The sequence below is a fragment of the Nyctereutes procyonoides genome, unplaced genomic scaffold (genome assembly GCF_905146905.1).
Source record: "Nyctereutes procyonoides isolate TBG_1078 unplaced genomic scaffold, NYPRO_anot_genome, whole genome shotgun sequence".
NCBI lineage: Eukaryota > Metazoa > Chordata > Mammalia > Carnivora > Canidae > Nyctereutes > Nyctereutes procyonoides.
Window position 1 is genome coordinate 4,935,764 of NW_026575025.1, and position 27,128 is coordinate 4,962,891.

General features: G+C 53.0%; 1 protein-coding gene across 1 annotated transcript in view; it reads right to left on the reverse strand.

The window, feature by feature from the left end:
- The window catches only part of MOB2 (MOB kinase activator 2), a 94,472-nt gene that overhangs the window by 66,306 nt on the left and 1,038 nt on the right, over nucleotides 1-27,128 (reverse strand). The gene's annotated exons all lie outside the window — the stretch shown is intronic.

A 27,128-nucleotide genomic window follows, 5' to 3' on the forward strand; every position in this document is an offset into this window, starting at 1 on the left:
CAAGTCAGCTACGTGTTACCTTCCACTGCACCAGGTGGCCCATGTCCTTGCCTGTTCCCTGGACACTGATGTTTCTAAGGATGGAGACAACATGGAGAACTCTAGTACTTTCTAGTTAGTAAGTGCTATGGAGAAGACAACAGTGCAGAAAGGGGCAACGACGACTGGGGCAGGGAGGGAGAGTTTACTTGAAGCAAGAGGTCAGGGACAACGTCCCTGCTCAGGGGACATCACCACTGACAGCTGAGTGATGTAAAGGGACAAGCCGAACAAAGGTATGGAGGAAACAGTAGGTGCCAAGACCCAAGTGCATGGGAGCTGGCTGTGCAGACAGGCCGGAAGTCAGTAGGCTGTGGCCAGGCCCGTGGGGGCAGAGTGGAGCAGGGGGTGAGGGCCTGATGGGTTCAGAATCACCAGCTGCCACTGGAGTCCAGTGCAGTGGAACCCCAGGGGACCCTGGAGGCCATGACACAACGAATGTTCTGCCACAGAAGTCCCTCCAGTGTTGAGGCAGCGAAGCAGCAGGCTGCCAGCCAAGGTGCTGTGGATGTGGCCTGGGAGCAAGACGCCAGCATACCCACAAGGCTCATGTGCGTGGCTGGGACCCAGAGGACTTGGGGTGCACCTTCGTGGGGGAGCAGACCTCACGGGGCTGGGAGGAGATGCATCATGGTTGTGGTGGAGCAGGCCAATGAACGGTATTTGCTGAAAGAAGGCCTGCAGTGAAACAGGGAGCTCCCCTGTAGACAGAGAGGCAGCGAGCCTAGTCCAGCAAGGGCACGGGCAGAGCCAGCTAAGAGGCCGAGGCTCACAGTTGTGCAAAAGGAAGAGGCCTGTGAAAGTCCTCCAGAGTCCTCAAGAGCCCAAAATGACACTTCTTGAGATACCCCTCAGGGACTCACACCTGAGTGCCCAGCAGAAATTCCTCTGTTCTCTCACAGCTTTGAGAATAAAGCTACTGCTCCCTGGGAAGATCTCCCACCAAAGCAGAAATGGGAGCAATTCCACCTAAGCCTTCCTGCTGCTCTCATCTCCCTTCACACTGCACCCGAGCAGAGGCCTGGGACTGCCCTGCTCCCCAGATGCCCTCCTAGTGACGCCTCTGCATCCTCAGCCCACCCACAGCAAGAGCTGCCACCACTGCAGAAAAAGATGTGGCTCTGTTGCTGCGGCCACCTGCTGCTGCCTGCAGGGACTTCTCTGCCCTGAGGGCCAGATCCTGGGGCTCCTCTGCTTCCAGGCAGGCAGCGCACATGCTCAGGGGAAAGGCATGGCCCCAGGATGGATGCCAGGCAAGGCTGTTCTGCTTGGGAAAATCCTTTGCTCATTCACTGACACCTGATGTTCATGACGAAATCACACCTGCATAAACAATGTGAGGGCCTCATCTTCTCAAAGGACTCTTAATTCTGATCAGGACCATGCCCTCATCGCTCAGTCCCTGGAAGCAGAGGAAATGACAGGCAGAAGGTGCTGGGCCTTCCCAGGCTCCAGGGTGAGCTGTGGGCATGGGAACCCACAGCCTGCCCTTTGCAGTCCAGCAGCACTCGGAGAACTGCAGTGAAAAGCTCAGGTCCTGGCACCTCAAGAGCAAAGGACCCCAAACCAGGGGTGAGGCTGTGCCTTGTGCATTCCCTTCCCTATAACACCGGCTTTAGGACACCCCACTCAGTGGCAGTGGGGAGGCTTGACCCACCCTAATCAGCTGCATAGCATGATCACTAACTTGGCACCCCTCCCAAGAGGGGGTGCCCCCATGCATGGCGGGTGCACAGCCTACACACATGAGCACACATGCTCACACTCTCACACACAGATGGTGCACACTGTCCATGCTGTGACACAAGGGTCTGTGCAGGAACTCCAGCAACTGCTCAGCACCCTCCACTCATAGGATCATCCCCACTGGTCTCCTCCTTTAAAGTAAAATGTCCTCTTTTGTTAGGAAACAATTCTGCGTTAGTAAGCCTGGATTGTCTCACATTTTAAATGGATCTCCTTGCATGTGTGATTTTAATATCACTTTCTTTTTATTCCAAAATAGAAGGTACTCTGAAACTGTTTCTCAGACTACAAGCTGGACCCACTAATATGGGTTGTAAAACTGGCTTGGTGGGTCAGATCCTAAAAAAAAAAAGACTAGCACAAAACAGAAATGATCACTGGCATGTGCAGCAGACTAGTCTGTTTCAGTTACACACATACACACATACACACACTCCCCATAGGTACACACACACACACACACAGTGTGTATTCTAAGTCACATTACAAAATAAACTTCACGATCACAAAGTTTCAAAAGACTGTTCTGGAACACACTGTAGCTGTGCCTGGCTATCTTCCGGGAAACCTGAGTGGGACCCAGGGCCTTGCCAAGCCAGCGTGTTGAGATCCATCTACTGGAAGGTCCTACCTGCCAATAGGGGCACAAATTCACACATTTAGTATTTTAGGAACACCTGAAACACCCTCCTGCTCAAGAGGCTAGTCCCGGTGGAAGGAGCTGCAAGCACACACGGCTCTGCAACAGTCCTGAGAAGCCAATGTAGGATCAACAAAAACAAAACCATGTTTACAAACAGAACCATTGGAAAATGCTCTCCAAACACAATGCAGTCAAGTGTGTTACTGAATCGGTGTTTTTATAAGTTAGTCATAAACTTTCAATGAGGTTTGCTTTCTTTAGAGCTGCTTTTTCAATTCTGCTCCAGACAGTTATTCAAAACTTCACTTGATAGTTGTTCTTCCAAAACACGTCTTACGGAATGGATATCCCAAAACCCCCAGTCTCCCAGTCAGTCTGCAGTCGAGATGCTGTGGGTTTCCTTCCTGCTCCTATGGTGGCCCTCAAGCATCATGCTGTGATTGCATTCCCCATCCCTGGAACTCTCCTGATCCAATGGGTGGTGGCACTTAAGAGAGAAACTGAATCAGTGGGGAATCTCACAGCTCCAGCACCACAAGCTTAGGGAAGGGACACTACCCAAGCTGCACCTTTCTCCCATGGCCCCCAACCCAGCCCAATCTGGCCCCCAACCCAGGCGATCCTGCTGGGGTCTTTCCCCAACACAGACAATCAGAAATTCTAATGTTGCTGACCCAGAGCCCCTCATCAGGTGAGGAAGCTTTGCTGCCAACGGCTGCCCCAAGAGAGCAAGAGGGAGGGAAGCTAGACCATTGTTCATGCAGAGAAAGGCAGAGGAGCTGAGACATGAGGGGCCAGCCAAAACCCAACAGCAGGGAAGCAAGGGGACACCCACCCAGCGCTCCACAAGGGCAAGTGGCCCCCCTGCAAGGCCGCCACGAGACAGAGGAGGACACTGCTTTCTGCTGCTGTCCTCAGAGCACTTATGCAGAAACATACGAGGACTATCGTAGAGCAAACACACAACGGTTTGTTCTGTACATTTTATTGTATAATGCAATAAATACCCAGCCAGAGAGGTTATGACCCACAGCTACCCTGCCACATCCAGGAGACAGCCACTCAGAGTCCACCCTTCACTCCTAAGTACAACAGCCCCGGGATTCTCCTTCCCAGAGTCCAGCCTGGGCCCGGGTGCTGGTGATGAGGCCATGCACACCCCTGGACTGGAGTGGAGGGCAGAGCAGTCCTCTTGACCTTGCTGGGGAGATGCGGTAGGAACTACTGACCTGCCATGCACAGGCTGCTGCCAGGCACAGTCACCAGGCCAGCCATCCAGACGACAGGCACACAGAGGGGCAGCACCAGGCTGTGGGGGCAGACAGGCTTTCTGAGGAAAGGGAGTTAATCTCCGGTGGACAGCAGGTGCCCTGGGAAGCCAGGCAGGCCAATCTGGGAGAGGAGCCTAACCTGGGAGGCAGTGGGCAGCCCCCAGGCCCTGGGGGCATGGACAAGCCCCAGTGCAGCAAGGTCTAACAGCACAGAGCCTCTAACAGACGCTAAGCACAGCTCCTGTCCATGCTGGAGCCTGGAGAGAGGAGAGAAGACATGGCACAGACAAGCTAACCCAGCCCTGCTTCTGTCTCTGAAGATAAGAGCGGGGGAGCCTCTAGAGAATGAAACTAAAAAAAAAAAAAGACATTTTAAGTGCTCCCCCCACATCACCAAAACTAAAAAAGCCCAACCAAACAAGAAAACTTGTTTTACTTACTTAGAGGTCCAGAGGAAAGGGTGGTGGGTGAACCCAACTTGGCCACTGAGAGGCGGCAGCAACAGCCACGGCACCATGGCATCTGCCCCTCAAGATAAAAACCATAACCCCAATTTCAAAACAGTTTTAACAATGAGGAAAATACAAGAAGCCATGAGACAACTGTGCTGACACATCAGAACTAGAAAGATTCTGCGCCCACAAGGCAGAGAAAATCGACCATAGCACCAGTCGCTAATGTCCCCTCCAGAAAGGCACAGGAGCTGCAGGCTGCCTGGTGGGATGCAGATTAGGAGGGGCACACTCACCGGCCCCGGGATCGCCCACCCTGATGTCAGCACTACACCGCTGGGGGCGGGGCTCATCCCGCCAGCATGTGCCTCACGTCCCAGTTACAGACAGCAGATAAACTAAACAGGAAATTCTGCTGCTAACCCAGGTTGAGAACCTTGATTTCTAGACAGTGAGAGCTGGCTACGAAATGGATGGGGATTATGTAAAAGCCCCAGGCCACTCGGAATGGGAAGGGTGAGTGGGACTCCACAGCACCTTGTCTTTCCATGTATGGTCTGTTCACCAAAAAGGCCTAAAAACAGCGCCCAAACCAAAGCAACAGGGCCAACCCTTGCACCTGGAATGTGGTCTCTGAAAGCCATCTCCCACTACAAGAAACCAGGGGTCCTTTGAGAATAAGGCAGATTCCAGGTCTGGACCTTGCTGTCACTGACTGCAGAGAGCAGTGACACTACCCAAGGCCACAAGGTTCCTAGCCATCGAAACTCACAACCAGCCTGCAGGAGCTCACAGGGGCAGGAGATGGGACAATGTGGCTGCTGGTGAGGGGGACGGCCGCAATGGACTAAAAGGGAAAGACCGTTTTAATTCATGAACTCTTCTTGAAACATGTATATTGTAAACCCTCCCGGCCACTTTGAGCAGATGCTAGGGAACCAGCTCCTTAATTCTGAGAGGGAAAAATCAAGCATTTATCCTGCATTTCCTACACTGATTTGAGATATCTTGGGATAACCAAGCCACTGACAGGTCGTCTCTGGTCAGAGTGCTGCGCTCCAGGCTGCCTGGACACTGGGATGTGACCTTCAGCAATGAGTCTATACCACCTGCTCTCTCCCTCTCACCCAATGAGGAGAAACGAGACACCAAGTAAACAACAGCCTGTACCCAGCTCCGACCTCAGTGGCACGTGGGAACCACGTGAAGGCTGAGCTCTGCAAAGGGAGGTTTTCTGGCCAGCACAAAGAGAGACTCATGATGCCAGATGTGTTGTGAATCGCACTCTCTCCCTGCCCATGGCCCCTGCCAAAACAGTCACCTCTTGTGAAAAGAGGCCTGACCCCATGCAAGGATGGCCTAGAAGGACATCCCTTCTGCTGGGCCCACTACCCTCCTGGAATGTGGGAGAAGCTGGTCAACGGCCAGACAGGGCCTTGTCCATCCATCTGTCCACTTGCTTCAACGGGGAGCAGGACTTGTTTCCCTCTCCCTGGCAACATGACCTCAGGGCAGCATCCTTAGTCTACCTGTGGTAGGTGAGCAAGCCAGAGGCAGCAAGGCCAGTGTCCTAAGCTGCCACAGTGCCCACTACAAACCACAGCTCCCTTCACCAAGTGGCCACTTTACTGCCCCAAACCCCAGCCTCTCAGATGCCTTTGCAGGGGACTGGATGACTCACTCCCACACATGGTTCCCAAAGAAAGCAGTCTCAGGACTCTTCTCACTAACCCCAGACCCAGGAGCCTTGCGCCCTTGTGGGGGCCCCTCCAAAACAGATGTGGTCAGGCAGGCCTGTCTCCCACGGGGTGCTAATGAGAAGCTAGGTGAAAGCAGCAGAGGCGACTGAGATGGCTCCTATGCACGGGGCTCTTTGCACCCACTGGACACACACCGCCAGGCACCTGCCCCGGACTGCCCCAGAGACCCTGGGACTTGACACCCAAGAATTCACTGCCCTATCTCCAAGGGGATGGCCAGCAAGTGAAGCCGAGAGAAAGGAAGAGAGGCTGGAGGGAACCCAGCACACTGTGGGACCAGAGCAAGAGACTAGGGCTGGAGCCTGGGACCTTTCTGTTCTGGGCAGCCTCAGCCACCGTGGTGGGGAAACAGAAGACAGGCCATGGCATTGACTGGGATGCTGCCCCGGGAGAAGGAGTGAGGTTCCTGGTGGGGCCCGGCAAGAGTTCCAGAATCTGTGGGGGGAATACTGCAGAGCTTCGTGTGGGCCTCAGGACAAAAGAACAGACTTGTTTCAGGGATGCCAGAGCCCAGGTTCACCTAAGGTCACAGTGCAGAAGGAAGCTCACTGGAGCAAAGACAGGCTCTAGAAAGTCCCAACCAACTCCTTCCAGTCTGTGCACTCCCCAGAGTTGGACACCCCCAACCTCACAACCAGGGGAGGGGCTGTGAGTAGTACAAAGAGGGAGCACAGACTGCAGATGAGCAGCAAAGATCCCATGCTCTTTCTCAACAGCTTGAAACACAATACTACTGAGTAGCAGAGACAAGAAAAGCAAGGATCCTAGTGACTTTCATTAATAAAAGTGGCTTTAAAAATCTCTCAGAGGAAATCGAGGCTGTGACAACTACACAACAAATATATTTATTTGAGAATACCTACTACTTTGTATGTTGTTCCTCTGCCTCTGACCCCAGGCAGCCGAGAGGCCAAACTTCTCTTACATACAAGTCCCATCCATTCTCTTTTCCCTGGGGCGGGGTCTGGTTTCCATGGCCTCCATGTGAGTGGGGCTTTTGGAGGGCACACCGGCTCGGTGACCCCCAGAGACCCAGCCTTCCAGGCCTCCCATCCCCACCCAGCCCCTGCTCTGTAGGCCTCAGAGGCTGGCAAGCCCTTATACTGTTTCTTATCCTGATACCACATGGCCCTCACCTCTGCCTTCTTCCTCCTCTGTGGCTCTTATCCAGTGACTTTCGATCCTATTTCTAAGCTATACTAAGTACGGCAGAGGCAGCAGCTCCTCCTAGTGCAGCCTGTCTTATTTGAGGTTCAAGGGGTAAATCATTATCAAACTGTTAAGAAAAATATATATGTGGTGGGAGGGGAGAGGGATGCACAGCAGAGGGAGGGAATGAGAGAGCAAACCTAAGGGTGATGCTAGGGAATCTGGGTGGGATATATAGGTATACAGGAAGTACCGAAACTATTTTTGCAACTCCTCTAACTTTGAAATTGCTGTAAATAAAAACAAAACAGCAGCAGCTGGGGTGGGAGAATGGATCACTTCCAGAGGAGCAAGAGTTTACCTGACAGCCGGCTTCTCAAAGCAACACCAGAAGCCAGAAGCCAGTGGACGGACATCTAAAACAGGCTGAAAGAAAGCCAAGCAAAACTGCTCCATGCAGTGAAAACATCTGTCAAGAAGGAAGGCAAACTGGAGATGGTTTTGGGCCGACACAGATGGGGAGCTCCCCACCAGTGCCTGGCACTGAAGAAAGAAAATGGAGAGGACGTCCTTCAGGAGGGAGAAACCGGCCATGGAAGGGAGCAACGAAAGCAGCAAATCTACAGAAATTGGATATCAGAGAAATGCACAAATCTAAATAAATACCAAGTATATGAACAGAGACAATACTTGGGAGGTTACAACATACTGAGTGAATGAGCACGTCCTCGAACGATCACGAGTCCTAGGGCAGGTGACTGACTGCACGAGGGTCTGAGATCTGGGTAATGCAGAGAGGAGGACAGAGCAGCTCATTAGCATCATATGTCAAGTTTAGGGTCTGTGCCCTACGTAACCTCTAAGAGAAAGGAACACTGAGTGCATAGCTTCCAAAGCAGGGCAGGTAGGAAGAGGTAAGATTTAGAAGAATAAGAGGCGCCTGGGTGGCACAGTGGATTAAGTGTCCAATTCTTGATTTCAGCTCAGGTCATGATCTCAGGGTCGTAAGATCAAGTCCTATGTTGGGCTCCATCTGGGTGCAGAGCCTGTTTGAGGTTCTCTCTCCTTCTCTCTCTGCCCCAGCCCCCTTAAAAATTAAAGAATCATAATATATTCAAACAAAAGGCAGATGAGCAGCACTGCAGGAAGGGCCTGACCAGGTGGGCCCTACACGCCCTGGCCTCCACCATACACACTAAGGGGAAATGGGCTAAAAGAAAAGCCAATTCATGTGCCACCTGCTTATGTGACCATTACCAGACCTACAAGGTCTGTTGTGTGTGGTGCAGAGCCTTGGGGTGGCCCACTCTGGGGGCCATATGCAATCCCCCACTCTGGGAGTCTCCCGCCTGTTTCTTGATCTTCAGCGAGGTCAGGCTGCATCCCTTTCATCAGTGCTACATGCACATGCCACACATCTACCTGGGGCACTGGCCTTTCTACTCAAGGGCTATCTTTTTTTTTTTTTTAAGATTTTATTTATTTATTCATGAGAGACACAGAAGGAGAGAGGCAGAGACTCAGGCAGAGGGAGAGGCAGGCTCCATGCAGGGAGCCCGATGAAGGAACCGATCCCAGAACTCCAGGATCACACCCTGAGCCGAAGGCAGTTGCTCAACCGCTGAGCCACCTAGGTGTCTCCCAAGGGCTATCTTTTGATGAACTTCTTAGTCTTAATGTAAACCAAATTCTCTTTCCTTTTATGATCAGCACTTCTGGCCCTGTTTAGGAAAACCGTTCTTAAACCAAACTCCAAGAATAGCATCTTCTGTGTTATCTTCTAGAACAGTGCTGTCCAATAGAAATATCACCACAAGCCACAAATGCCGTCACGTATATAATTTCAGATTTTCTAATAGCCACGTTAAAGCATTAAAGGAAACAGGTGAAACTAATTGTAATAACTCTGTTTAGCCCAAAGTACTGTCATTTCAGCATGTAATAGAAATAAAAACATTTTTTGTTATATTTTTTTCAGAATCTAGGTGTTGTACACTTCCACACATCTGAAGTGCTCGATGAGCATGCACAAGCTCTAGAACTTCTATATCTACACTCTCCCTGGCTCAGTTATTCTTTGTATGGTGTGGAGTATGTACCACAGGTTTTTTGTTTTCTTTTAAATATATAGATATCCACTTGACCCAGCATGCTTTATTACAAGGACTCTCTGGACCTTCTCTCTTCTCTCTCAAGCAGTCTTGCCAGAGATGTTCACTCTATCCCTATTGTTCAAAGCATCAAACTCTGGCCTTGATGACTCTGCTCAAGATCCAGTTTCTGTTGTACCAGCTGCCACTCCCATGCTCTCTGCACCCCCTGCCCTTCCTGCCCTCCACATCCTCTGGCTTGCACTGCTCCACAGGTGACTCCTTCCTTTCTGATCTGTGATTCCGAAGCTCTGAACTGCTCTCTGGTCTACTTGCAGCCCACAAGTCCCAACAGGTAGTGTTTTTGTTATCTTTCAGCTAAAAATATTTTCCCCTTCCATTACAAATCATTTTTTGTTCACCTGGTTACTTAGAAATGTGTTTCCTAATGTCTAAATATAGGGAGTTGGCTTCTCTTCGTTGTTGATTTCTGGTTTGATTCCACTTTGGCCAAGAACACACTCTGCATGGCTGCTGTTGGCTGAAGCCTATTGAGATTTCAGTTTGTGAATGTTCTAGGAGCCTTAAAGAGGGTACAGAGCCCACTGCCATTGGGCTCCCTATTCTCTATATTGGTTCAAATGTGGGAATCATGATTTTCAAATATTTACGCTGGCTGGCATGTATGGCTGGCAAGGGTACAGTGAAGCTGAGCTGTCATGAGTACAGGGCAGATGGGTGGACTCAGCTTCCCCACACCTTCTTCCTAAGCCCCCATGCCAGCAAGGCCACTCTACATCCTGCCCAGGGGCTGTCCAGGGACCCGGGACAGAAAGAACAAGAGAAGAGCCAAAGCCAGGATAAGCGTTTTTTCCAACCTCTCCCTATTTCACCCAGCCCCTGACACTACTCTATCCCTCTGTTCCTGAGTTTGATTTTTTCTTTTTTTTGAGAATCCACAGTAAGTGATACCAGGCGGTATTTATCTTTCTCCATCTGGCTTATTTCACTTAGCACAATGCCCTTCAAGGTCATGCATGTTGTCACAAATGACAGGATTTCCTTCTTTTTAAGGCTGAATGGCATTCCATTGTGTATAGGTATGTTTCTGTCGACCCACACAAGTTGCTTCCATACGTTGACCATCAGGAATAACACTGGAATGATGGTGGGAGTACAGACGTGTCTTCAGGATCATGATTTCATTTAGATAAATACCAAGAAGAGAAACTGCTGGATCATATGGTAGCTCTGGTTTTAATTTCATGAAGAACCTCCACACTGTTTCCATAGTGGCTGCACCAACTGACATTCCCACCAAAGGGGCAGTTTTGACCCATTCTCACCAACACTGTCAGGTGTGAGGTGACAGCTCAGTGTGGTTTTGATTTGTATTTCCCTGATGATGAATATCTTTGCACGTACCTGCTGGCCATCTGTATGTAGGTCTTCTTTGGAAGACAGGCAGGTGGGAGACTTTCTAGGCCAGGAGTCTCAGCTGGAGAGAGCACATCAGAGGGCAGACCAGGCTGTAATGCAACAGGTACCCCTGGGGCGGGAACGGGGGTGGGGCTAGAGGGGGATGGGAAATTTGGACAAAGGGTCTTTTAAGCAAGTGTGACATGATAGGCTCTCCGGTAATTTGTGGAATACTGGATTCAAAGATGAGGATGTATGGCCCCCAATTCCACATCTAGGTGCCTGCATGCATCTGGGAGAGCCCATGGCCCCAGGGCCTGCCTGGAGGGAGCCCAACAAAGCCATGGTCCTGACAAGGTCCTACAGCCTAGACTGGCCCCTGGACCAGGCCTGCAGCCAGCACCATGGGGTGCATAAGCAGCCAGGACATGGCCTGCCCCAGCACAGGCTCTCAGTCCAGGCACATAGGCTGAAGAGTGCAGTCTTCACCCTAGACCCCTGCAAATGTCATTTTAGTGGACATTTTATTATTTGTGTTACAAATCAAAGGACCCAGATTTCTGGGAAAGAAATGACATATAGAAAATAGTAGTGGTCCAAAGAACTGCTCCCACAGGGACACCTGACTCTGGAGGGCAGTGTGGCCACACAATTACTGTTCTCCCAGCTGCTGTGTTATCAGGAGCACCCTGTGACCCCAGCTGCGGCAGAATTAGCATAAAGCACTAACAGGACTACTGGGGACATCTGCAGGTACCACATCTTGATCCTACATCTGAGTCACTGTTCTAAAAACAAATAAACCATGAGAACAGACTCAAAGGCCACAGCTCCATAGGCCCTGGTCCTGGCCCCTATACTACAGTCCATTTCTACTGCCTGGTCCTATCATGGCTTCCCCAGGGGATAGCCAGCCAAGCCCAGCACCTTCATCACCTATAGCACTGGAGGTGCCAACTACCAGAGGCCGAGAAAGTACAGCCAATGTCCCCACCTTGCCAGGTCAGCACAAGGCCAGGACACTGTGGAGACCCCAGCCACCAAGTCCTGTACAGCTGCGCCTGCTCCTCCAATGCTGTCCTCACTGCAGATGCAACAGGAACAGGAGCCGCCGGGAGCCAGATGCCAGAACGTCACACCCTGGCCAGCAAGGTACCACGGTCCTCACACATGGGTCTAGCTGTAGCTTAGGACCTGACACGACAGCACCCAGGCACGCTGCTGGCGGCTGCAGCTAGTCTACAGAACAGCAAAGATCGAGCCTCTGACCACACTGAGCCTACCACCAATGCTGACCCATGTGTCTCTGCTATGCTGACAGGAGCAGGGAGCATGCTGCACACAACAGGAGGCAGATGCGGGACAGCAGAGGACATGGGCAGTGGGACCCCTAAGGCCCCTTGGCCCGTGTACAGCTCCAACAATGCCTCCGGGGCTTGGCCAGATGCCAGGTACAGGACCACAAGCATACAGCAGAGCTGCTCCACCCTGAAAAAGCATGGCAGCACCCCTGAGGTCTCTATCTGGGGGTTCCCCTAGACCTGAGGGGGCAATCTGGGCCCTAGCACTGGCTGGGACAGACCCACCTGCTGAGGCCTCCTGCCCCCCCTCCTCCACCTCAGGCCCTAGGGTGGACGTCTGAGTCAGGGGCTGGGCGGGCCGCTGGAGCCAGTCGCAAAGCGGATGTGAGCTCTGTACACAAAGGCCACCTCTGGCACCAGCTCCACCAGCAGGGCAATGGGTTATGTGCTCTCACACAGAGCCTCAGGAGAGAGGGCACTCTTTGGGCAAAGAAAGGCCCCTGCCACCTTCCTGTTGACAGCTCAGACCTCAGGCGCCAGCAAACCACAAACACTACTTAAAACTGCGAGTCCAGTGAGAAGACCACAGGTGAGGGGAAACGATGCAGTGAAGCCCCCACCCCCCACCCCCACCCCAGGAAGAAGCACAGCCCACCTGCAGCAGCCCTGCTCCTGCTGTAGCCCTGCTCACAGATCCCCGAAAGACAGAGTGAAACCCCTCGGGGCCAACTGTCCAGTCCCCATTACAGAACGACAGTCACATTCAGCTGGCCTGAGAGGAAGTACAGTAAAGCCAACGAGGTCATGGCAAGACAACACATTTATTTTCACATGAATTATAAATGTCAGGAACTCTCAACAGAACTCAGCTGAGCCCAGCACTTCTTCAGCCAAAAAGGTAGGAGGCCTTCCCAGCAGGAACAATAGAATGCACTTGAAAACAAGGATTGTAATTACAAAGCATTTCAAAGCCCTAGCAGGCAGAGAAGTGGCCTGGGTCTGCACTCTGACAGCCAAGAGCCAACATGCCTCCCAGGACCAAAGCCCAAGGCGGAAATGAGTCCCCTCAAGTCCCCTTGCCTGTCACCACACAGAGCTCAGCCCGGATGCCCTGCTTCCGGGAGGCTGCAGACACAGCCTGTGTGGTGACAGGGTGACCACAGGACACATGCCTGCACGCCCTTGGTGCTGCTGCACACTCTGTGCCTTGAGCACGTCTGTGTCTCTGAAACTAGGAAACTTGCTTACAGCAAGGCACAGGCATGCCACACTGAGCTACCAACTCTGTCCTGGCCAACACCATCCTGCAGGGCAGGGGCTGTGGACTTGGGTGCTGAGGTGCAGGGGGCAGTCATGACACCCAAGACCACCTGGCCTGCAGACAGCACATGGCATGAGCACCCAGGCCTCCTGGCCGGTACCTCCTCCCGACAGCAGTGCCTATAGGACACATGACCCTGGCAGAGGCAGGGTGCCCTGGTGTGGCCTCCTCCCTGAGAGGACGGCACACTATGTATGGCAGAAGCTACCCAAGGGTCTGCGGAGAGAAGATGAAGCCCACCCTGAAGGGGAAGCATTCATAGTATATTTTATTCTGGGTGTGGGAAAGCCAGTGCAACACAAAACGCTCCTCTTATAGAAGGGAGGGAACACTATCCTGGGCAAACTCAAGTGGCGGCTCTGGTCTCCTGCTGAAGCCACAGTCCTTATGTGCATAGCCATGTCAATGACTCTCAGGAAAGCTCAGGTAGCCTCAGACCCTGTGCATTTTCTGCCCTGGGCCACTACCCGGTTCACCCAGCACAGGAGGGCACGTCACACAATCCACAGCAAGAAGTAAACACACTTTGGGAGCCCTGCTGAGAGGATACCAGGCCTCCTGGGAGGACTCCTTTCTGCAGCCCATCATCAGCTGCAGGGTGGCGGCGGGGGAGGGGGTGAGGACAGCATCAGTGGCCTAGATTCCTTCTCAGCCCTTCTTTGTTCATTCAACAAACAAGCCAAGAGGACATGGGCAGATGATCTGGGAAGAGGGCTAGGGGGCTGGAGGGGGGTGACTCTCCCACTGTGTGAACCATTCACATAATGATCTCGCTGGGGATTGCTCAGAGCCAAAACTACTGCTGTCTACTGAGCTTCCAAGAAGACCCCAGACTTCAGCCAGGGTGTCCCAACTCATCTAGCACCTCAGAGGATGAGTACTCCTTGAGGAGCATTTTGAGATACACTGTTTTGGGTGCTCCACATTGCTCCCATGCCCTGCTGCCTTCCTAACAGTCTCTGTAGCCTCAGTGACCAAATGCAGCCCCAAAAGGCACTCAGCAAGCAAGGGGCTCCAGAACAGCTCATGACACCAACGTGAACTGAATTTCTTCCTAAGAGAACAAACCAAATGGTACACACGCTTCCAGTAATGCACGCATGTGGGGGAGGGGGGCGATGATAAAGGCTGTACAAGAATATATGGAATGCTGAGATCACCCCACAGACTAGCCAGGAGGATATGGGTAGGGCACAGGGTCAAGCTCTGGTCCTTGTCTACAGCCCTCCCAGGCTGCCAAGCCGAGGGCCTGAGGCCCGCTCTCTCAGCCCGAGCACCCTTACATCCCACTGCATTCACTGTTTCACAGCTACCACTCTGGTCTCCTGGCACACCCTGGACTGTTCCGGGCTTCTCTGGTGGGTCCCCGTAGGGGGGCATGTACACTCTCTCAGCTAGTGAATGAACACCCTCAGGAAACACAGCGGGGGGTGGGGGGGAGGTAGTCCCACTTCGGCTGGTCCTAACACCTCCCCTACTTTGATCTTGCTCTTTTTCCTTTAAGAGCAAACTCTAAAATCTTAATACGTGAGATTAATATCCTTCAAGTATACAGAACTCAGGCCAGTCATAAGAAAGCTAGACCACTGCACACAAAGTGCAGACAGATGACTCACCAAGAACACTGGGGCCCAACGCTCAAGAACATCAGCTTCAGCCCTCCTCAAGGATTCGAGCACTAACCACCCTTCTTTACTTAATACAGCAAAGATTCTTTTCATAAGAGTACCCCAGGCGGCTGGCCACAAAGTAGTGGCAAGCGGCATGCCTGCGCGATCAGGAACGCAAGTTGGCAGAGCCTCTCCAGGAAGACCCTCCCAGGCCCTGCTCTCAGAGACCACCGGTCCCCTTGCAGAATTCTACCCAAGGAAATGCCAATATCGGGTATGGCAAATGGTGATGTACAAGGATGGTCAGAAACCCCCCTCCGCCAGGAGGAGACACCCTAAACACCCTGCCACAGAGGACTATAGGAGCTACAGCACATCCACAGGCAGCAACCCACATCTCCTGCCACGGACCTCGGATTGCTGGGCAGTCCACATCCAGTGTGACATCACTTTTGAATGTAGAGTAACGGTCTCTGGGTAGTGGGATCACTCACTTTTTGTTTTCTGCATTTCCTGTGTTTTCATGTTTCTACAATGGACTTGTGAAACTGAGTTCCACAGGAGCCACAAAAGAACCCCTGGTAGTGCTCAAAAGGCAATGGAAGAGTACATGAGTGTTAGCACCTCAATACTCAGGAAACTCTTTAAGGGTGTTTTTAATTAAGATTTTGGGCTCCTTTAGACTCCCTGGACATCCAAATGGACCTTCACCTTCCTGTGCACTTCCCACATGCCAGCCCAGCACCCAAGTGCTCCTCTGCACTGGGCCCCCCGCTGCTCTCTCTCCTCCCTGGGCCTCAAAGACCACTCTCCGTAGAGATCACGGTACTGGCTCAAAAGGGTGCAGCCACTAGAAGCCACAAAGGCACAGGTGTCCACTCTAGTGGCTCTGGGCACAGTCCCCCAAGATGGCCCCCAGAGCACACAGAAATCTTTTACCCATCCCACGTTTCCCCAGCACATCCAAACCCAACCACTGGGGAAATACAACCACACAGCTGTGACAGGCCCCCTCTGGCCTGGCTCTGCAGGTATCTCTGCCCGCCAAGCCACACACACAAAGGACTGAGGCTCACCAGCACCTACGGACAGCAATCAGGGCCAGGGGCGGCCCTGCACCAGGGCCACAGCTGCTCCTGCCCTATAGCTGTATGGTGTTAGCCAGGCCCAGGCTGGCTCCACTGAACAACACTGACACCTGGGGCTGGCTCATTCCCACTGTGGGGCCATCTAGGCACTCCAGGATCCTAAGCAGCATCCCTGCCTCTACCCCCTAGGTGTCAGAAGCCCCCACCAAACCCTCACAATGTCTCTAACCAAAACATCCCCAGCAGGTAAGATCACCCCAGGTTGAGACCCCCTGAGAGCCCAGTCCATGGAATGCTGCCGAGAATAACAAGAGGGTCCCTCACTTCATGCAGGGACCAGATCCTGAGTGTGCCAATGCACCAGGTTCTGGGGAACCAAAAGTGGGTGTGAGTCAGTCCCCTACCCTTCAGAGGTACAGCCCGGTGGGCATGGGCTAAGTTGGTGCTACTAGCTCATGTCTGTAGCACCAATGCAGGGCTGCCACACATGGTTACCCCCAAGAAGAGAAACTACATGGGCCACCTGGGGGGCTCAGTCGGCTAAGCCTCTGACTCTTGGTTTCGCATGATCTCAGGGTCCTGGGACCGGGTCCTGCATCAGCCTCCCTGCAGGGAACCTCCTTCTCCCTCTGCCTATGTCTCTGCCTCTGTGTCTCTCATAAATAAATAAATAAAATGGAAAGGAGAGGGGAAGGGAGGGGAGGGGAGGGGAGGGGAGGGGAGGGGAGGGGAGGAGAGGAGAGGAGAGGAGAGGAGAGGAGAGGAGAGGAGAGGAGAGGAGAGGAGAGGAGAGGAGAGGAGAGGAGAGGAGAGGAGAGGAAGAGAGAGAAAAGAAAACAGCTCACTCCCACTTCTACAGAAATCAAATAGGCCCAGGAGGACAAGGACCTCATGAAGGCTGCACACTAGGGTCAGCACCAGGACCATCCCTCCTGTATGCACCTTAATGTCCAGCCTGCAGCAGCAATTAAGAAGGCACCACCAAGATGAAGCTGCAGTCTGTCTCCCATCATTGGCCTGCAGCGCTCTCTGGGCTGCTGGACCTGGGGAAGGGAGGGGTGACTGACTACACATCACCTCCTGAGCACCTCCACCGCCCTCCCCTACTGGGGAGTGCTATGCTGATGCCCCCCTTCTTTGAACCGGAGACAGTCCTTGTGAACCTATCAAAGGGTTCTCTGCTTTAAGGAGCCAGGGTTAAGCAGACAGGGTGGCTGAAGGGGTGAAGTGACTCAAAGGAGAGGCCTGCCTGGGGCTGGTGGCTGGGGCTCCTAAAGCCACTACGCAGCTGTCACAGGGGAAGGCTGTTTGCTCTGAAGCCTGTTGCCTAAGGGCCTTTTTTTTTTTTTAAGTTTTTACTGCAATCTCAGCATATGGTGTACTGCTAGTTTCAGGTGCAATCTAGTGACCACACACTTCCATGCATCGCCCCATGCTCATCACAAGTGCACTCCCTAATCCCTATCCCTGGTTCCCCTCCCCTCTGATGGCCAGCAGTCTGTAGTCCACGTTCTTCCCTTCCTTTCATTCAGAAGCCTAGCTTCAGGCTGAGAAGCCAGCGCTGGTATTCACTTGCTGCTGAATGGGCTGGGAGCATCCCCAAGCCTCCCAGACAACCCGCCCCCCTCAAGGCATCCCTGGGCCAAAGCAGCCTACAAGTGGGAATACAATGGGCCAGTGCTCTGCCAAGCAGGTGCTACTGACATTGGAGAGTCTAGCTCTGCCTCTGGAGGGACACTGGGCCCTCCAGGTGTGCGGCCGAGGGCAGTCTGTCTGCAGCGCAGGAAGCAACTCCCACTCAGCCCCACTCCACCCTGTCTCTCCCCAGCTGTCTCAGTACCTCAGGCTGACAGTAAGGGGGAAGCAGTCTACCAGGTAGGGATCAGCCTTGAAATACAAACAGCCACAGCCTGGAGGCATATTTGTTTTAGAAGCGCCTATTTAATGAGCAGCTGGGACTGGGTGATATGGCCCACCCTCCTCTGTCTTGGAGGGGTTATCCTCTATGCTCCTCTCCATGACCCCGCAGTTCCCAAGGAACCCACAGAACAGGCCAAAGGGACTATGTGGCGTGCAGAAGCCAGAGCCTACCAGGCAGGCTGGACCGAGCCAGCGGGCCCCGAGCATGGGGTCTGGGGGCCCACAGGGATGAGACCTGCTGTTGGCTCCATGTCCTGCGCTGACCGGCCACGTGTGTTCAACAAGGGAGCAGTCTCCACCCCATGGAGTGTCAACGACAGGGCCCTGGTTCTCGCCAAATCACCTGCTCAACAGCAACTAAAGCATCCGGTTGAGGCCAGTGTCCTAAGACTCCTCAGAGGCCTGCCCAGGAAGGGGCAAACAGAGAGAAGGGGACAGTCCTCTCTGGGACAAGCACCAAGAAAGCCCCTGCCTTCTCATAAGCGGCCTGGGACCCTCACAGGTCAGGGCCTGCATCTTCATTCAGCAGGTGGAGAAGCGGCTGGGAGAAATGGTCACCCAGGTTCACAGGCAAGTCTAACCTCAGCTCCTCAACTCGTATATATGGCTCGCTGCTGCCTTAGCAAGCTGAAGCAGGAAATAAAACCAAGGTGAAAAGCGATGCTGGCATCCTGAAGTAGGGCTCGGGGCAACTGCTCCCCCAGCCAGAGGGCCACGTTGATGGAGAACAGGGCACCGGGGCACTGCTCCCTCAGGATTGGATAGCTCCACGTGCACATGAGGTTCATGCCAAAGCAGTTGTCTCGGACAGGCAGGGGGCACCAGGCACCACCTCTACCTCTGAACCTGCTGCCTTGCCCTGACACTGCCTGGCCCATCCAGGCCCAGATGCAGAGGAAAAGAGAAGAACGGCGGGAAGTGCTGAGGGAAGGAAATGAAAGGCAGTGGGGTAGAGACAAGTGAGGGCAAGGAGGCAGGGTCTCGGCTGTGGGACAGTACAGGAGCAGTGGGGAGCAGGAGCTGGCCCAGGCCAGGTGCCTGAGCCCAAGAAGGTAGGTGGGGTAAGAAAGCAGGTCTGTGTGCCGAGGGCCCTGAGTGTAGTTGCCCCCAGCACAGAGGCAATAGAAGGAAAGACGGAGCTTTGCTACAGGAAAAATATTTCAGCAAAACAGTTGTGAGGGAGGGACAGGAAAGAGGGGCAAGATGACTGAGGTGGGCGCAGGCTCTAGGAGAAGCTAATGGGAGCTGACAAAGAGCCAGTCTCAGCAAGGCCAGGCCAGGGCCAGCTGTGCCCCCCACAGGCCAGCACCCTCTCAGCCTCCCCTTTCAGCACCCAGAACACCCTCAAACTTAAGAAGGCGGCAGACCACAGGAAATAAGTAGCCACAGCCCCACATCTTCCACGACAAGGGCAGAAGCGCCTTTGCCACTTGGTGCTGCAGCCTCCCATGCGGGCATCTTGCAACGGCATCAGGACACACACGGGACAAAACACAAGGCCTGCAACCTCCCAGCACAAAGGTGGAGGCGGGAGAGCCAACGGTGTGCACCAGTGCCTTCCAACCACACTGGGGTTTTCTCCACAGAGGTGCTGACATCTGGCCGGGGAAGGCAAGCCTGGCATGATGACATGCTACCAGCTCAGGCCCCGCAGCTCTGGGAATGGACAGGCCCAGATAGAAGGCACTGTCTACCTGGGGATGGGGTCAAGCAGCCTCTAGAGAGCACCAAGCCCCAGAACACCTGCCTCTGCCCACAGTCACCCTCAGAGCCAGATCTGACACAAAAGCCCTGGGCTAGGCTCTGGGTACCAACCTTGCTACCCAGGATGGTATGGCCGTCAGACTGGGTTCTCCTTAGGGACCAGGACAGCAGGGCTACCTGCACACAAAAGCAGCTCTTCGAGAACAAGCAGAGCTGACAGTGACTGGGTGGCATGTAGGGCGGCAGGTGCTGGGAGGTTCTCAGCGAGGACATGTGAGGGAAGGCAGTAGGATGACAAGAGGGATGTATCTTGCACACGCCTGGCCCTGCCTGGAGCTGGCTGCCCCTGCTGCTACTGCAGGTGCTGTGCACACAGGCCACACACCACAGCGAGCCCTTGGTGGCGGGCGGGCAGGAGAGAGAGGACTCCCACCCCACCCCCAGCTTCCAAGAAGGAATTTCCAAATTTCCAGCACAGAAAGAAGTTCTCAGACCAGGCTGGTGCTAAGGCCTGTCTCAGAAGGGGGGGGGGGGTGTTCTCCACAACACCCCCCCAGGGCACACCCACACCACCTGTGGACACCTCACAAAATCCCCCAACCACTTCTAGGAAGGGGACTACTGGGGCTGTGTTGCCTTGCCGATAAGAAAACTGAGGCTCAGGGAGCCCTAATGAAGCTGCAGAGTCAGGATTCAACCCTGAAGCCGTCTGTCCCTGAGCCATGTTGTCCTAATCACTTCTGTGCAGAGGAGTCCACCTGCACACCTTCTCCTGACAGACTTCACCTGCCACCTGAAGGAAAGGCTCTGAGCTGTTATGGACCCCATGTTCCCACCCACGTCCCTTGGTCTGCAGATGGAGATGCCAGACACCGCCCCTTCCCTACATGGGAGAGCCCTCCTTTGAGAGGGAGAGTGTTCCTTCCCACCATATCTGGGTGGCTCTGTGACTTGTCCGACCAACACAGCATATCAGAGGTGACACTCATCTTCCAACAGCTTCCGCGGTGGTTCTGCTCCTGGAGCAAGGCCACAGAGAGCCCTTGTCATGGCGCCTGAAATGTGGCCTGGGGGCCAAGGTTCCTGGAGCAAGGCCACAGAGAGCCCTTGTCATGGCGCCTGAAATGTGGCCTGGGGGCCAAGGTTAACGCTCTTCTAACAGCTCTTCTCCTAACAACATGAAGATGGTACTCGCCTCTCCCATTCTCTCACCCAAGCGCAGCAGAGCTTTCCAGAAGTTACATGACTTGTAAGATCACAACACAATGAACCCAGAAGCAGATATAAAGATCCAGCTCACGAGATTTGTAAAAAAAGACCAATATTGTCACATTTTTTTATTCTACAAAATATAATTATTTTCATCGAAAAAATGTTATGCTAACATATGCTGGGTTTATTATTCTTTTTAAATGAATTAACGAATATTTTTACAAATTTCTTGATTTTAATTTCTAATATGATAAACATTGATAGCTGTAACACATATAAACCCAATAATTTTTAAGCATGTAAGGGGGGGTTTGAGACCAAAAAGTTTAAGAACCCTGCTCCAGAGTCCACGTGCAGAGAGGCCATATTGGGAAACTGAGGCTCCCACCCATCCACTCAGTTGTGAGAGGTGGTGGTCCTTGTTTGGACCCACTAAGTTCTGGGGTTCATTTCACAGCAACAGACACCACCCAAAGCCCAAGCTGAGAAACTGCTAAGATAGGCCCTAGAAGAGAAACACATTTATCTGGCACAGTAGGGCCAAATACAATGGATCCCAGGACTGGATGTGGGGCATACACCTACAACCTAGCTAAACCGCCCACAGTACTGCTGGGAGTCGAACCAGCAAGCCATTCAGGGGCGGGGCTCTCTCTCTCATACAGCCAATGAAGTAGGGGCTGACCACTCTGCCAGGTGTGGGCAATGCAGCCCAAGCCCTGACACAGTGGACTCCACAGGTGTCATGCTCTCAGAGAGAATAATCGGCTAGCCAGGGCCAGCCTGGTGCAAAGGCTGGAGGGGAAAGGTTTCTTACACCTAAGGCGAAAGACGCCACACATCCCTGCTTTCCGATGTCAGCCTGCTGTTTCGAGGAGAAGGTGCATACCCCTGTGGGAGCAGCTCCCTCCCCTCACCCTATACAGAAATGCTCAATTAGGTGTGTCTGGGGGGCTCAATGTGTAAAGCTCTGCCTTTAGCTCAAGTCATGATCCCAGGGTCCTGGGATCAAATCCCACCGCAGGCTCCCTGCTCAGCAGAGTCCGCTTTTCCTTCTACCCCTTCCCCCTGCTTATGCATATGCCAGCACTCTCGCTCTCTCTCGCTCTCAAATAAATAAAAATCTTTTTTAAAAATGCTCCATTAACACTAACCAAAAAATCGCTACAGAAATGCTCAATTAAAATAAAAAATTGCCTCCATTACCCAATGTAGCAGCAACATTCCAAACAAACAGGTGTGATAAGTTTTACCTCATGTCTACACACCATGCTATACCTGAGACGTACCAAGGAAGAGCTACAGGAAGGAACAGAATGAATGTCCCACCCCAGCAACTGCATTATCAGCTCTTTCAAGCTAGCAAAGGAAACCATCTTCAGAGAGAAAGGAACCAGAACGTGAAATGTGACAATGTGAATGTGGCCACAACCCAAAGCCACACACGGTTCCATGCATGAACAGTACCCCAACTTCCATGTGGCCTGGACACCCCACCCATCTCCACTTCCCCTCTCCTCTTCTAAGCTTCCACAGTTCACTCCTTGGTTTTGATTGCTCCTCCTTCCATGTTCCCAGGCACTGTTCTACAGAGCGACACACAATGCCGACGGGTGTGCCCCAGCCAGGAGAAATCCTGTACAGAAAGAAAAACAAACATGGGGAGACAAAGAATGGGAGGCAGTCCCGCCAAGTCGGACAGGAACAGCACCCACCACCTCCTGTTCCGGCCAGGCCAGCAGGAGGAAAGACACACCCAGCCAGCAGCAGAGACCAAGGCCAGTGCCCTGACTCGCTCCCAGTGTCCAGGTGCCCCAAAAAATGCAGAGCGCACCTCACTGAGTACCTCCCTTGCCCCATGAGCACGTTCATGACAAAAACAAGAGCGCGGGTTTGGCCATGTCTGAGTTTCCAGGACCATTTCAAGGGCAATGCAGGAAATTCCGGGACAATGGAAATGCTGTCAACAGGCATGCCCCACCAAGGCCTCCAACACCCATCATCCCAAACGCCATGGCCACAACAGAGGTCACAGCTCCCTCCTACAGGCTGCTTAGAGCCGACAATGGCCCTGCTGTACCCAGAGAACCCCTCCCAAGCCGTGGCTAGCTGCTGACAAGGTCTGGCACTCCCCGACACACACCGGGATGTCTGGAGGCCAAAGGCAGGGCACAGACAAGGGCGGCCCTCAGGGGCTGTAGGTATCTCGGAAGCCCTGCCCAAGGCCAGCAACACCTCCCGCCCCACCTCCCACTTCCGGGCAAAGCAGCAAAGCATTTCTGCAACACCTCTCGTGAATTCACATCCTATGTCTGACCAGACACACAACTTCCAGGACGCTCTGCGTGCACCAGGCTACCAGAGGACACCCCAAGCAGGGGGACAAATGAGAAATGAGGTGCTGCTGAGAGCTCCCGGGTGCACAGGGTTTGTCTCACAAAGGGGTCCATGTGGCCGCTGTTCTCTTTAAAGGGAATGTGAGTGCAGATCAGCCCCCGGGGAAGCGCCTGGGCAGACCAGGCCCACAGGTGTCCCTGGAAGTGTTCTGCAATCATAGCTTCTGAGGGGGTGCCAGCTGGAGGACACTTTTGCCACGTATGCCTCCACACCTTTGCTCAGGCCTGGGTCACAATCCTTCTTCTTTCTTACGTGGAAAATTCTATGCGTCTTCCCATATGAGCTTCCTGAGCACCCCTGCTCTGAGCCCCCCTGACGGCCTGGGCTCCCCACTTCCAGCTCCCCCTCATTTACTCTGCTATGCTCCATCCCCCATGTCCGAGGCCCTTCTGTGCCAGCCTGAGAAAGCAGAAACTGTGTCTTCTCAATCTTGGAAGCACAGGGCCAGGCCCACAACAGACTGTGAACGGAGTCAGGACCTGATGGTCCCCTCAGCTGAGAAAGTGGTCCAGCTCACTGTCCAAGAAGGCTGGGTCACAGCAGCATCACTCATGATTGGCAAAAAGAGGGAACAATCCAGACACCAACAGAGAAGCAAAGCATGCATATCTCTATACTGTGGAATATCATCTGGCAAGGAAAAGGGTTTAGGGTTGACACATGCACAGTCTGAACACATTTTTAAAACATTACACTAAATGAATTGGTCACAAATGACCCCATATTGGATTCCATGTGTATGAAATGCCCAGAACAGGTGAATGGAGACTGAGAGAAAGGCAACCAGTAACAACCCAGGGATGGGACAGGAAGTGACTACTGATGGTCACCAGGCTCCTTCAGGGTGACGGCAATATCCGCAAGTTAAACTGTGCTGATGGCTACAAAACCCTGCAATTTCACTAAGTCACCTAATTGTTATACTTAAAACAAGTAAACTTTATGGTATGTAAGTTACACCCCAACAAGGCTGTTAAAAAAAAAAGTCTGGAGACTCAAGCAAGTTCATTCGGGGTGTCCTTCTGGTAGGGTTTGTCAGATGCAAAGTGCAAAGAAAAAGTCATCAACACCCCCACAAAATCCCTGCACAGGTACATACGCACAGGATTCTATCTCCTTCGACTGAGCTCAAGATTCCTGAAGGCAAAGCCAGACAGGCCAGAAAGCCCCGTGGCCACTTAGAAAGATCTGCCTGCTGACCAAGAGTGCCAACTTCCATCATGCTCCACACTAAGCTGCCAACCCCAGGGGCGGGTCTCTGGCCAGAGCTGGGGAGCTCTCAGCTACACACCTCACCCAGCTCATCTCTGCTTCAAGAGCAGCAGGGCAACAGCAGCCCCAGGAAGGGGGCTGGTGTGTGCCTGCTCCTGCCCTGGCTGCAGGCCCAGGCTAGAGGGCGCAGGGCGGGCGTGGCCCTGCAAACTACCCCCTGTGGGCCCCACCCAGGACCAGTAGGAGGGCTGATCTGCACCCACCCCCAACCCCCTCCCTGACTCAGAAGTGGGAGGAGGTACATTTCCTCTTCTACATTCCCAGATGCTTGGAAACTTTAGGACTGAGCTGTCTGTTGGGCAAAAATGAAACTGCACTTTTATCGTCTGCTCACAAATGCCTGTCACCGTCAGTTAGGAATAAGACAAAAGCTTCCCCCACATCACCACACACTGAGCCATGGGGCACCTCGCATGGTCTCAGAGCACGGGGAATCTGATGTTGCTCATGCAGCATCTCTTCTGGGGCTCACTTCCTTCCCAGCGACAAGGGAGCCATCCTGTCATCAGCTGTCCAGAATGAAGATGGCCAAGGACCAAAGGGATGGCCTAACAAATGGTGACCCTTTTTCAAGCTAGAAATTACTCTTTATAGGATGCCTGGGTGGCTCAGTGGTTGAGCATCTACCTTGGGCTCAGGTCATGATCCTGGGGTCCTGGGATCAAGTCCCACATCGGGTTCTCCACAGGGAGCCTGCTTAACCCCCTACCTATGTCTATGCCTCTCTCTGCGTTTCTCATGAATAAATAAAGTCTTTAAAAAAAACCTACTCTTTACAAAAAGAAAGAGAAATTACTGTACACCAATTTTCACCATGCCGAGCAAAAGAAACATACAATAAAACACATGGATACACGCTACACATCATAAAATTTTTCTCCAAATAAGTCCCAGCAAACTCCAACAGCAAGCTGTAACACGCTGGAGTTATTCTTGGCTTCCCCCGGCAGGTTTCCTGCAAGACCTCCCTTTCCTCAGATAAGGCCGCTCGTGTTACTCAGCAAAGCACTTTCCGTGACAGGGAAGTGCGTCCATTCGCTGCTCTGCTTGCGACAGCTGTCCGCAGAGGAGGCGGGAACCGCGTTTGCTACTACAGCCCGTCCATACTTTGTCACCTGAGATGAACCAATACAGAGAAACTCTTTCTTTAAAAAAAAAAAAAGAAAAAAATAAGTTTAAAACATAAAAAGAGAACCGTATTCTAAACTACCTGGTTGATAATGAACAGTGTGAATTAATAAAAATATCAAGAAATAGTCAAAAATAACACTTCCTCAATTCTTCCAGGTTGAAAACCAGTTAAAGGGTTAATGGCCCACTAAAGGCCGGGCACAGAGCACACAAAAGGTGCCTGGCAGGAGGAGCTCCCTCTTCACCTGCCACTGGCTGGCTATCCTCAAGGAGGGCAGGTCCAGAGGGAGGGCCAGCTGGGGTCACTGCTGTTGGCTCACTCTGCAACTGGAAAGCCGAGGCCTCAGCCTCCCCCTCCTCTACAGCAGATGCCCAGTAAACATGTGGGAGGAACAGAGCACATGGGCCCTCCCAGCTCTCACGTCCTATGGTAACACCTCGAAAACAAGCTCTGGAGGAACATCCCTATGTGACAACTGAAATCATATCACTTTTGTTTACAAAGGGCGGGGGATTCAGGATTAAGGAACTGTTAATTCATAATTCACAATGTCCAATGTGCAATGCACTAAATTTACAAATACATACACAAGGATAACCAAACACTGTAATCCATCTTTTGAGATCTCTAGTGTCCTTAGGGCTGCCTATTTTACAGCCAGGCACAGTAAAGACTCCTTCCGTCTCTGGGGCTCACGGAAGCAGCAGTTCCAGGCGGTGTCCCTTTCAGAGCTGTCTTCCTCTAGCACCTGGACCAGCATCCTCCGCGTGGGACCCAGGAGGCAAGTGCTCCACCAACCTCACCCAGACGACTGCCTGCTTCCCAAAGTCTTGATGAAGGCCTCGACAACCAGTCCCTGGTAAGCCTAACTGCGGGGTTAATTTCTGAATACTCACAATGACAGGGAAGTCCACGAAGCACAGAACCCAGTCGGTTTAAAAGACTGCATGCTAGTCAGGTTTCAGCACAGAATACCTGCTTCTCGTGGACAGGAACACATGCTCATCACACACAGACAAAAATAACAATCGGCTGCCTTCTCAACAACCCCGGTCTTCTGGCACAAAGCAGCTGTGAATTCAGCCCACCCAATCAGTAGTCTACTTCCCTCAAACAGACTCCCTGGGAGGCCAGGTGGCCAGGTGGCCTGGCCTCCCAGGGAGTCCCTCCCAATAAATGCAGAAAGCCTCTGCCATTCAAAAATAAAGCAAACACAGCTGCCTGCCCTCAACGCTCGGTGCCTGTGGGTTACAAAGGCCTCCTCTGAAACCTACCTCCGCACCAACGGTGGCCAACGCTCACCAAATACCAAGCGCTGTTCAGGGTGCTTTCCGCGACTTACCTCGGTTTACCCTTCCAGAGTCCTACAGCACATGCACTACAAACTGCATCTCACAGAAGACTTTAAAGGAGCGGCTCTGGGGAGGGGCAGTGGTCCCCTCAAGTCACACAGCTAACACGGAGCTGGGCAGGCAGTCAGCCTCTCCCGGGAGGCAGCCCAGCTGGGGGCCCTCTGCGCCCCGGCTCCAGGCCGGCCCCTGCCACGCTCTGGATCCGCCCGGCCCTCGCGGGCTCATCTCCCCTGGTGTCCCTCTCACGGGC